The sequence below is a fragment of the Sciurus carolinensis genome, chromosome 4, assembly GCF_902686445.1.
Source record: "Sciurus carolinensis chromosome 4, mSciCar1.2, whole genome shotgun sequence".
In the NCBI taxonomy this organism is placed as follows: Eukaryota; Metazoa; Chordata; class Mammalia; order Rodentia; family Sciuridae; genus Sciurus; species Sciurus carolinensis.
Window position 1 is genome coordinate 151,260,082 of NC_062216.1, and position 12,000 is coordinate 151,272,081.

A 12,000-nucleotide genomic window follows, 5' to 3' on the forward strand; every position below is an offset into this window, starting at 1 on the left:
TTAACCAACAGGTGGTATATTTATTGATTAGGTAACCCAATTCGGAAGGAAGGTAGGCAGACTCAATGAAATCATCAAGAAGTCAGACTCTTGCTGGGTGTGGTGGTGCATGCCTGTAAACCCAGAGACTAAGGAGGCTGAGGCAGGAGGATCACAATTTGAGGCCAGCCTCAGCAGCTTAGTGAGACCCTGTCTCAAAATAAAAAGTAAAAAGGACTAGAGATGTAGCTCAATGGCAAAGCACCCCTGGGTTCAATCCTAGTACCACACACTTCCACAAAAGAGAAATCACTCTTGATTTTTCTGTTCCAATGTCCTCGGGATGTTAAGTTTTCATCCTTGTGCTTATTGCCTCATGGTGGCCAATGGCTCCAAGCATCATGTTATCACACAGCAAAATTCAGAGAAGCAGGATATCTGGAGCCAGATAGTGAGAGAGCCTCTTCACATAGTATCTTTTGATTTGGAGAGAAAGTCTTTCCCTTGGGCCCCTTAGCAGGATTTCCCCGAGGGCTTACTGCCACTACTAGGTCACGTGACCATTAACTGTTAGGGAGGCTCGTAAAACAAATACGGGGCCTTCTCCAGATTGGATAGTGAAACGGGAAGAGAGAGCGGTTGAGAGAGCGGACACACAGTCAACTGCGTTAGGTAGCAAATGCCCCAACAGCGATGCGCGACAAACCGCCCCATTGTGCAGGGTGAGACAGCAAGCCTCGTTCTCACGTACACAGCTTGCGTCACTTGAAGACTGGCTGATCCAAGTTGGGTTTGGCTCGACTTGCCTACAGGTGAGCTCAGACTCGCACTGGGTGAGGTTATCATTTTTGTTTAACTTGCCATTGTAAATAAAATATAAAGAAAACAATACAGAACAAATGCATGTGGTAGTGAATTATAAGATCGACACTGTCCAGTTTAAGAAATGGAACATTGCCAGCCACACGAGGCTCCCACGTGCCCTGTCTCCGTGGCAGACCTCCACTTCCTCCAGAAGTAAGCACCATTCTGCCTGAAGGGAAATCACTTCCTTGCATTTGTTTATGGCTTACTCATTCAAGCCCACATCCATAGGCCTTGTGGTTTATTTGGTGTTTTAAATGTTTGATGCACCATTGAAGGGTCTTGATCTGCAGTTTTTCATGCTGTGCTTCTTTCTGTCCTTACAATTTATCTGTTTAAGAACTTGGGGCCTTTTAGCTGGGCAAGGTAGTGCACACCTGCAGAGCCAGCTTCTGGGAGGCAGTGACTCCTGGGTCACTTGAGCCCAGGAGTTTGAGGCCAACCCGGGCAACACAGTGAGACCCTGAATCAAAGAAAGAAAAAGCGAAAAGAACTTGGACCTTTCTGACCTATGGAATTTCCCAGAGTTTGGATGTTGCTGATTGCATATTCATGGTATAACCTGACACGTTCCTTTGTCCTCAGTATTTCCTGCAAATGGCCCGCTGGATCTAGAGGACTGAGCAGACCGAGCCTCAATCTCTACATGTGATATCTGGCTTTCACTGTTTTTTAATGTTAGCAGCCATTAATACTCAATGCCTAGAGCCATTCATTCATTTGACTCACACATTGGTTAATAATATAACCTATCATTTTATTTTATTTATTAATTAGTTTTATGAAGAGACAACTCGCTCCTGGTGTGGTGGCACACACCTGTAATCCCAGTGACCGAGGCTGAGGCAGGAGGATTGCAAATTTGAGACCAGCCTAGGTAACTTAGCAAGACCCTGTCTGAAAATAAAAGATAAAGGGATATGACTGAGTGGTAGAGTGCCTCTGAATTCAATCCCCAGTATTGAGAGAGACAGACAGAGAGAGAGAGAGAGAGAGAGAGAGAGAGAGAGAGAGAGAGATCCCCTTACCTACTGATGGTTACCCAGTGTTACACTTTATATAGGAAAGTCCAGGCAATGCTTGATTCTTTTCCTTTCTTTGTCCACTTTTCAAAATAATGAAGCAATTTGCTGTTATTCTTCAAAGGAGACCAATGAGTTTTGTATTATTACAAATTAATTAATATAATATATTTGAAGTGTTATAATCTATTGCAGTTTTTGGTTTTGAAATTATAATTGTCTTATCTTTAACCATTACTAACCTCTTCAAGTTGAGTTCTGAGTCATTTTCTTGCTCTCTGGTATGACACAATGTTCTAGGATAATTTTGTACTCCTTTGGATTCAGATTTGGAATCAGCCCTTTCTCCAAAGGCCCTGTTTTTCTTTTAGTAGAAAGTGACATTTCATTATCACCATCTGGGCTCAAGAGGTGCTCTATGCTATTGGGTAAATTGATCAATATTTCTGGGCTTTTTCAATGGGCAGAATGAGGAAATATATTTTTGAAGATAAAACAGTTTATGAATTCACAGTAATATTTCCAATTCAAATTCAGGATCATAGAGGTTTTCTGAAACTTTTATATTAACTGTATATCCTTTATTCACACCAAGAATTCTGGTTCTGGTTGTCAAAACATGAGAGATGATAGAATACCCTATGCTTGCGACATTATATGTAGAAGAGTTTCAAAATAGTACTGATGATAACCACCAACAACCATGATAATTGAAAACACTTTTTAAAAAATTCATTCTAATTAGTTCTACATGACAGTAGAATGCATTTTGACACATTGTACACAAATGGAGCACAATTTCTCATTCCTCTGGCTGTACATGGTGCTGAGTCACACTGGTCGTGCAATCAAACATGTACAAAGGGTAATCATGTCTGTCTCATTCCACCACCTTTCCCACCCCCAGATCCCCTTTCCTCCTCTCACTCCCCTCTGCCCCAATCCAAAGTTCCTCCATTCTTCCCTAGCCCCCACCCCCATTATGGATCAGCAACTGCTTATCAGAGAAAACATTCAGCCTTTGGTATTTTGGGTTTGTCTTATTTCACTTAGCATATTCTCCAGCTCCATTAACCTGCAAATATCATAATTTCATTCTTCTTTAAGGCTGAGCAATATTCCATTGTGTATATGTACCACGGTTTCTTTATCCATTCATCTGTTGAAGGGCAGCTAGGTTGGTTCCATAGTTTAGCTATTGTGAATTGAGCTGCTATAAACATTGGTGTGTCTGCATCACTGTAGTATGCTGATTTTAAGTCCTTTAGGTATAGGCCGAGGAGTGGGATAGTTGGGTCAAATGGTGGTTCCATTCCAAGTTTTCTAAGGAATCTCCATACTGCTTTCCAGAGTGATTGCAACAATTTGCATCCCACCAGCAATGTATGAATGTACCTTTCCCCCACATCCTTGCCAACGTTTATTGTTGCTTGCCAAAGCAATCCTCAGCAAGAAGAATAAAGCAGGAGGCATCACAATACCAGACTTTAAACTATACCACAGAGTTATAGTAACAAGAATGGCATGGTAATGGCACCAAAATAGACATGTAGACCAATGGTACAGAATAAAAGACACAGAGACAAACCCACATATATACAGTTATCTCATACTAGACAAAGGCATCAAAAATATACATTGGAGAAAAAAATAGTTTCCTCAACAAATGGTGCTAGGAAAACTGGAAATCCATATGTAGCAAAATGAAATTAAACCCCTATCTCTCACCTTGCACAAAACTCAACTCAAAATGGATCAAAGACTTAGGCACTAGAACAGAGACCCTGTGCCCAACAGTAGAAAAAGTAGGCCCAAATCTTCATCATGTTGGCTTAGGACCTAATTCCTTAACAAGACTCCTAAAGTGCAAGAAGTCAAGTCAAGAATCAATGAATGGGATGAATTCAAACTAAAAAGCTTCTCAGTAAAGGAAACAATCAATGACGCAAAGAGAGAGCCTACAGAATGAAAATGCTTTTTAAAAATTGTGTGTCTTGGGCTGAGGATATAGCTCAGTCAGTAGAGTGCTTGCCTCGGAAGCCCAAGGCCCTGGGTTCAAATCCCCAACATCAAAAAAAACAAAACAAAACAAAAAAACTTGTGTCTCTCAGCTGCACTTTTAAGTTGTACTATGTCTACCTGTCAAGTCATATAATCATTGCACACATATTCTCTCCCTTTTTATTCTGAGTTTTTGTCTACAGGTAACTATTTATTTAATGCTCCCTATTAATCCTTATGCAGAGACTCTAGTTACGTTGGTAGTCCGAGACGTGTTCAGTAATAGATTCCTCAGTAAGTACTTAAGGATCAGTATCCCTAAGTTCTCACGTGTTCACAACTGTCTGTCCAAGCCCTTTATACTTGAAGGTTACATTTTCTTGACCCTTGAGTATCCTAAATAAGCCACTCTATTTTCTTCTAACATGAAGCATTACAATCAAAAAGTTAATGGAACTCTTCCTTCTCTCATAAGCCATATGTTGTTTATGCCTGGATGTCTAAAGAATATTTTTGTCTTTTTCTTTAAAGTCCAGAAATTCTTTTAGAACGAGTCTTAGTGTTGATCATTCAGGTTTAATAGTCTCATATGCATAGTGAGCTCTTTCCATTTGTACTTTAAAATCAATTTTCTTTCAAAAATTCTTATTGAATTATTCAGTCCTCTTAATTTGGTTCTCTTGTCTTTTCTTTTTGACAGGTCTTGACAAATTGCTGAGGTTGGCCTTGATCTTCTGATTCTCTGCCTCAGCTTTCCAAATTGCTGGGATTAGAGGTGTGTGCCACTGCACCTGCTCATTGGTTTTCTTATTCAGAAACTTCTGTTATCCATATGTTGGAACTTCTTTGCCTGTACTCATTCAATAGTTGTACGAATCTTTGTCTCTGTCCTCTACCACTGAGCTACCTCCCCAGTCCCCAGTCCCCCCACTATTTTTTTTTTTTTTAATTTTGAGAGAGGGTCTTGCAAAGTTGCTGAGGATCTTGTTAAATTGGGAGACTGGCCTCAAACTTGCAATCCTCCTGCTTCAGCTTCCCAGTTGCTGGGATTAAGGTGTCTGCTACTGTACTGAGCAACCTAATTTCTTATTTATTTATTTGTTATGGATGAACTATATGCAATCAGGGATTTGTTGTGCCATATTTGTACATGCACATAACATAATTTGCTCAATCTCCTTCACTGGGTCCCCTTCCTTCACTTCCCTTTTAATTTATTTTTCTTTCCTTTTCTTTTCTTTTTTATACTGGGGGTTAAAATCCAGGGTGCTCTATCACTGAGTTACATCCTCAGCCCTTTTTATGTTTTGTTTTGAGTCAGGGTCCCACTAAGTTGCCCAGGCTGGCTGTGAACTTGTGATCCTCCTGCCTCAGCCTCCAAAGTCACTAGGATTACAAGTGGGTGCCACTGCCCCTAGCTTACTTTCTTTTTGATTTAATTTTTTTTTCTACTTTCATTTCTATTTCTTTTATGACATTATCTACTGTGCTTATTTACTGAGTTCATTATGGTTTCATTTTCATTTATTTTATTTCTCTTTTCCTTTTTGAGTTCTGCCACTTCATTTCTGGTTTTTTTCTAATTCTCTTTTATACTAATCTTTCATGTTTTGCATAATTTTCTTTTTTATTAAAAAATTTTTTTTAGTTGTTGAAGGACTTTTATTTTATTTACTTATATGTGGTGCTGACTATCAAACCCAGTGCCTCACATACTAGGCAAGTGCTCTGCCACTGAGCCACAGCCCAACTACCAGTTGTTGTTTTTTTTTAATTTATTTTATATATATATTGAAATGTAAAAAGTAAAATCTGTAATCTAGAGTATACAGTCTGACGGATTTTTTAAAATTTATTTTTATTGTAGACAAATGGGATACATGTTGTTTCTGTTTGTACATGGAGTAACAGCATACCACTTGCGTAATCATACATTTACATAGGGTAACGATGTTTGATTCATCCTGTTATTTTTCCCTTCCCCCCACCCCTCCCACCCCTCTTTTCCCTCTATACAGTCCCTCCTTCCTCCATTCTTGCCCCCCCTCCCACCCCCCATTATGTGTCATCATCCGCTTATCAGTGAGATCATTCGTCCTTTGGTTTTTTGAGATTGGCTTATCTCACTTAGCATGATATTCTCCAATTTCATCCATTTGCCTGCAAATGACATAATTTTATTATTCTTTACAGCTGAGTAATATTCCATTGTGTATATATATATATATATATATATATATATATATATATATATATACCACAGTTTCTTTATCCATTCATCAATTGAGGGGCATCTAGATTGGTTCCACAATCTGGCTTTTGTGAATTCAGCAGCTATGAACATTGATGTGCCTGTATCTCTGTAGTATGCTGATTTTAAGTCCTTTGGGTATAGGCCAAGGAGTGGGATAGCTGGGTCAAATTGTGGGTCCATTCCAAGTTTTCTAAGGGTTCTCCACTGTTTTCCAGAGTGGCTGCACTAATTTGCATCCCCACCAGCAATGTATGAGTGTACCTTTTCCCCCACATCCTCTCCAACACCTATTGTTGCTTGTATTCTTAATAATCACCATTCTAATTGGGGTGAGATGGAATCTAGTGTAGTTTTGATTTGCATTTCTCTTATTACTAAAGATGGTGAACATTTTTTCATATGTTTGTTGATTGCTTGTAGATCTTCTTCTGTGAAGCATCTGTTCATATCCTTAGCCCATTTGTTGATTGGGTGATTTGTATTCTTGGTGTAGAGTTTTTTGAGTTCTTTATATATTCTGGAAATTAGTGCTCTATCTGAAGTATGATTGGCAAAGATTTTCTCCCACTCTGTAGGCTCTCTCTTCGCATTGCTGATAGTTTCCTTTGCTGAGAGAAAGCTATTTAGTTTGAATCTATCCCAGTTATTGATTCTTGCTTTTATTTCTTGTGCTATGGGAGTCCTGTTAAGGAAGTCTGATCCTAAGCCAACAAGTTGAAGATTTGGACCTACTTTTTCTTCTATAAGATGCAGGGTCTCTGGTCTGATTTCAAGGTCCTTAATCCATTGTGAGTAGATTTTTGTGCAGGGTGAGAAATAGGGGTTTAGCTTCATTCTGTTGCATATGTATTTCCAGTTTTCCCAGCACCATTTGTTGAAGAGACTATCTTTTCTCCATTGCATATTTTTGGCACCTTTGTCTAGTATGAGAAAATTGTATTTATTTGGGTTTGTGTCCGTGTCCTCTATTCTGTACCATTGATCTACCTGTCTATTTTGGTGCCAATACCATGCCGTTTTTGTTACTATTGCTCTGTAGTATAGTTGAAGTTCTGGTATTGCAATACCCCCTGTTACCAGTTTTTAATAGTACATTATAATTTCCTTTTTCTTTAAAACAGATCTTTCTGGCCTGATTTCTTTATCTGTAGTAATCTTATTCAGTTTCTTATTTTTCTTACAATAATGTTGAGATTTATAAAAGTAGAATTCTCTCTCTTTTTTTTTTTTTTTTTTTACACAATACCTTTATTTCATTTATTTATTTTTATGTGGTGCTGAGGATTGAACCCAGTGCCTCACCCAGTCGAGGCAAGCCCTCTACTGCTGAGCCACAACCCCAGCCCAACTCTGAGATTTAACCTCAATATTTTCCCTGTCTGTCTGTCTGCCTGTCTGTCTGTCTGTCTGCTCCAGTGCTGGGGGTCCACACCCAGTAACTTGCACATGCTAGGCAAGCACTGTAAGCTTGACACTTTTTAATTGCTCCTTTTATATAAATTTAGTTTTCTTGAACTTTTAGGAGTCTTTACTCAGGAAACTTTTTCTAACGTCACAGTTACCTATTCTGTTGTGTTCCATGTCGTGCAAAATATGCAGCTCATGTTCTGTAAGATTTCCAGGATACGCTCACCTCATCTGCTTTTATCTGGATCTTCTTTCCTTTGTCTCTGTAAAATCTGTTCTATTGGTTTTAAAAAAAAAATAGTTATCAATGAACCTTTATTTTATTTATTTATTTATTTATTTATTTATTTATATGTGGTGCTGAGAATCGAACCCAGTGCCTCACATTTGCCAGGCAAGTGCTCTACACTGAGCCACGACCCCAGCCCCTATTTGGTTGGTTTTAATTTCACTCGCAGTGGCATCCTCAGATTAGGGCCCCCATCTAGCAAGGTGCCTATGAGTCTAGGGGACTCGGAGTGTCAGACCTTTGAGACCTTACTGCAGGCTTCCCGCCCCTGCACTCACCTGCTAGCTGCAGCTGGCAATTTCAGCTTCTGGGTCTTCCAGTGAATACCTGCTGGATGTTTTAGGGTTTCCCTCTTCTCTTCTCAGGTTTGTTAAAGGCCCCTTGCTTTCCTCCACCCTCTCCTGCCCAGATGCTGAGACCAGGTAGGTCTGTGACTGTCAAGGATCCAACTTCACTGGCTTATATTTCAGGGTTCACAGAGATACTGGTTCACCTGGTTTTGTTGGAAATATCCATGGATTTTTGTTTTATTATTTACTTGTTAGGGCTATTTTGGGGGGGGATTAGGCAAGTCCCAATCACTGTTTGGCCACCCCATTTCCATCTCCCCAAATCTATGTATGTGCTATGGAGCTGGGGTAGGACTACATGGAAGAAGCTCTGCTTGTGGTGAAAGAAGAAATGGAACAGAACAAACCTGAAGCCAGAGGACACTTAAACCTCTACACGCAGCACACACTTGTTAACATTCCATTGGCCAAACACAGCCACAAGGCCAAGTACAACATGGGGAAGAAGAAAATACCCTCCTCTTCTAACGGAAGGAACTACAAAATCATGCCAAGAGCACATATACAAGGAGCAATGAGGAATGAGGAAGAATAATGCAATATTTCACACCAACCATGCCTGATTCCAACCATTTTCTAAGTCATGCTAAACTACTTTCCAGAAATGGTTTGTTATTTACACACTCATTCTCAGATAACAGTGCCCACCATACCACCACTTCATCATTATTGAACATTTTGAAGCTGTTGTTTAATTTAATAAGCAAAAATATCTAAGGACAGTTTAATGTTTAGATCACACTTCTATTTTTGTGAGGCTTAATCCTTTTTCATTAGTTTGTTAGTCATTTGTCTTTTTTTTCTTAACAACTTAACTGCTTGTGTCCTTTATTCATTTCTCTTGTGGCAGATGGTGTTTTTCTTACTGGATTTATAAGGCCTCCTTTCATATTAAATATTTTAATTTTTATCTCTCATATTTCTTGCATGTTTGTTCTCATTTGTCATTTCTCTTCTCTGTGTTAGTTATCTTTTCATTACTGTAACAAATACCTGAGGAAATCAACGTATGAAGAGGAAAGGTTTATTTTGGTATCCAGTCCTTGAGGTTTCACTCCATGATTAGTTGGCCCAGTTGCTTTGGGCCTGTGGTGAGGCAGCGCATCATTGTGGGAGCACATAGCAGAGGAATTGTGTTCACCCTATGTGTAGATGCAAAAGAGAGGAAGAGACTGGGGTCCCGATATCCCCTTCACGGGCACACCCTCAATGACTGGGAAGACCTCCTACTAGGCTCTACCTCTAAAAGTTTCTACCACCTCCCAATAGCACTGAGTTAGTGACAGAGTCTTTAACACATGGGCTTTGAGGGACATTTCAAATCCAAACTGTATCAGTGTGGATTATCTATTTATAGCAGATCACCTTAAAACTGTGTTCTAAATTTTTAAAGAATTCAGTGTTTCTTATGAGTCTGTGTGTCACATATGTATCTGATACCCTGGACCAGGTATGGCTGCTAATTAGCTGAGTCACTCTTGTGTCTGTTTCAGCTGGTAGCATGGCTCAGGAATGGTTGATCAGGGTGGAGTCACTCAGATGTTGACTCTTAGTTTTCTGTCCACTGGTGCAATGGGGATTAATGGACCCTGTTACTACTATACCTTTCGATTACATTTACATTGTTTTTTTTTTTTTTTGTATACATCTAAAATGTTTATTTGTTCAAATTTATCATTTTAATGTTACATATCTATTATTTTTATACTTAAAAAACTTTTCCCCAATCCCAAGGTCTGATCAATATTCATCTTTCTTCTACATTTTCGTTCTTTCCTCTATGGTCTTTTACTCTTTCATCCACCTGAAAATGATGGATGTTAAGCACAGGAGAGAAAAAGTAGTACCAATCATCACTAGATACATGGCTGAGATCCCTGTAACAAAAGGTAGATCAACAAGAGTAGGTTTCACATGATATGCGAGACTTCATAAATGAAGCCCCAAGGAAATGGGGACATCTGTGTATTTTTGTGGAAAGTTATGCAGAAGTGTGATGGGAAGACATGAGTGTAGGACTGAATGGTGGTAAACCGGGAAGGAGCCTAGTGTCTGCTCAGAGTCTTCTTGGTCTTTTTGTGTGGCATTGCTTCCTTTCAGGTGTAGGGCAAGACATCTGTCACTTGAAGGTCTTCCAAGGCGAAGTAAGGGAGGAGGTCAGTGAGTGACCTTCCTAGGTTTTAAGGCCTGCTTCTGGGGAAGAGGGGCAGGAGCGTCAGTCCCTCCTGCTGCTGCACCGTTGCTGATTCAGTTTCCTTCAGCTGAAAATACGCAGGACACTAAGGTGCTGTATTTTGGGGTATCACGTTCAATGCCCTGGCATAAATGAGAATTTAATGGGTTGTTTTTCCACATGTAGTTAGCTGATTATTCAAGCTCTATTTATGGAATATTCTCCCCTCTTGCTGCAGATTGGTGATACCATCTTTATCACAGAGTGGATTAAATTATGGTCCTTGGGTCTCTTCCTGAGCTCTTGGCTTTGTTACATTGATGCTTTTTTTTTTTTCAGTACTGGGGATTGAACCCAGGGGCACCTAACCACTGAGCGACATCCCCAGCTCTTTTTTATAGAGTTGCTGAGGCTGGCTTCGCACCCGTGATTCTCCTGCCTCATCCTCCCAAGTCACTGGGATTATGCGGTGGAGCATGCCTGATGCATCTTTCTACAGGTTCTGCCATTGCCCCAAACTACAGTTAAGGGGTGGAAGGAACATCAGGGCTGGGGTGAGATCAACACATTATGTCTATAATACTATGTAACCAATAAGTCTGTCATACTATATAACCTTCCTGAAGCACAGGGCTCAAGTTCAAGTTCAAAGTGGGGTCACAGTGGGCGGCGGGGTATCAGTCTAGACCTCTCAGGAGGCAGAAGGCTCTGAGCAGAGGGAAGGTGCTTAAGATGAATCCCAACCTGATACTTCGCAGAAAAAGCTGCAGATACAAGCTTGATAAGCAAGACACTCTGGGCTTTCCGCACTATTATCTGAGGTCTCCGAGACACACCTACAAGACCAAAGTCCCAGAGGGCCAGGCGGTTATTCCCCACATGCAAGGGCCAAGTGTGGTACAGGCGGCAAGCTGCAGTCTTCCACCTGGGGCAGGATATGTAATGTTTATTGATTTTTCCTTGAGTAACAGGTTTAGTGAAGATTGTCAGTTCTCTGGGGGGATAAACATGAAATATGGGTGTGTGCTTTTTTCCTCCAATAAAATCTGCCAATTAGGCTCTGCGGAAGCTCCCTTCCCCACTAGGGAATGGCTCCATTGGCTATGTCTACCCCATTCTGATTCTATAGTTTTCATCATTTTAGTTATCAAAATGATCCCTCTCACTTGGCTTTCTTCGATTTAAAATTTCAATCTGTATTGAGTTTGAATCTTTTCCCCTCCTCCAGACGAGACTAGAGGCTTTGGAAGATTTGGGGTGGAGAAATGGACACATGGCTTACTCTCTCCTCCCTTTTCCTTTCCTACACTGACCACCCTGTTTGGGGGAAAGAAGAAGGAAAGGAAAAGTCAAATATGGCCTTCTATGATTGCTTGTGGTCAGACGGTGGGCCTCCATGGACCTGCCCTTGGTTCCTTGGGAAACATGGATTCCTCTTCCATTCTCAGTTGACAACCTTGGGCAGCATCTCCCCAAGGCAAACCTCCTTTTGCCCAACACATGACTGTCCTCTGACAAGTCCACAGTCCCCAAACTCATCCTGTGAGGAGGAGGATACATCCTGTACTTTTAGCAACCCAGAGCTTGAGAGACTACTCTCACTCCATTCCTTATATCACCCTGTTCCATTTAAATCTTATAAAAACTTCCTTCCTTACAGA

At 40.4% G+C, this 12,000-nt stretch overlaps 1 pseudogene; it reads right to left on the reverse strand.

Annotated features, from left to right (window-relative positions):
• The window catches only part of LOC124982959 (glyceraldehyde-3-phosphate dehydrogenase-like), a 31,208-nt pseudogene that overhangs the window by 13,111 nt on the left and 6,097 nt on the right, over nt 1-12,000 (reverse strand).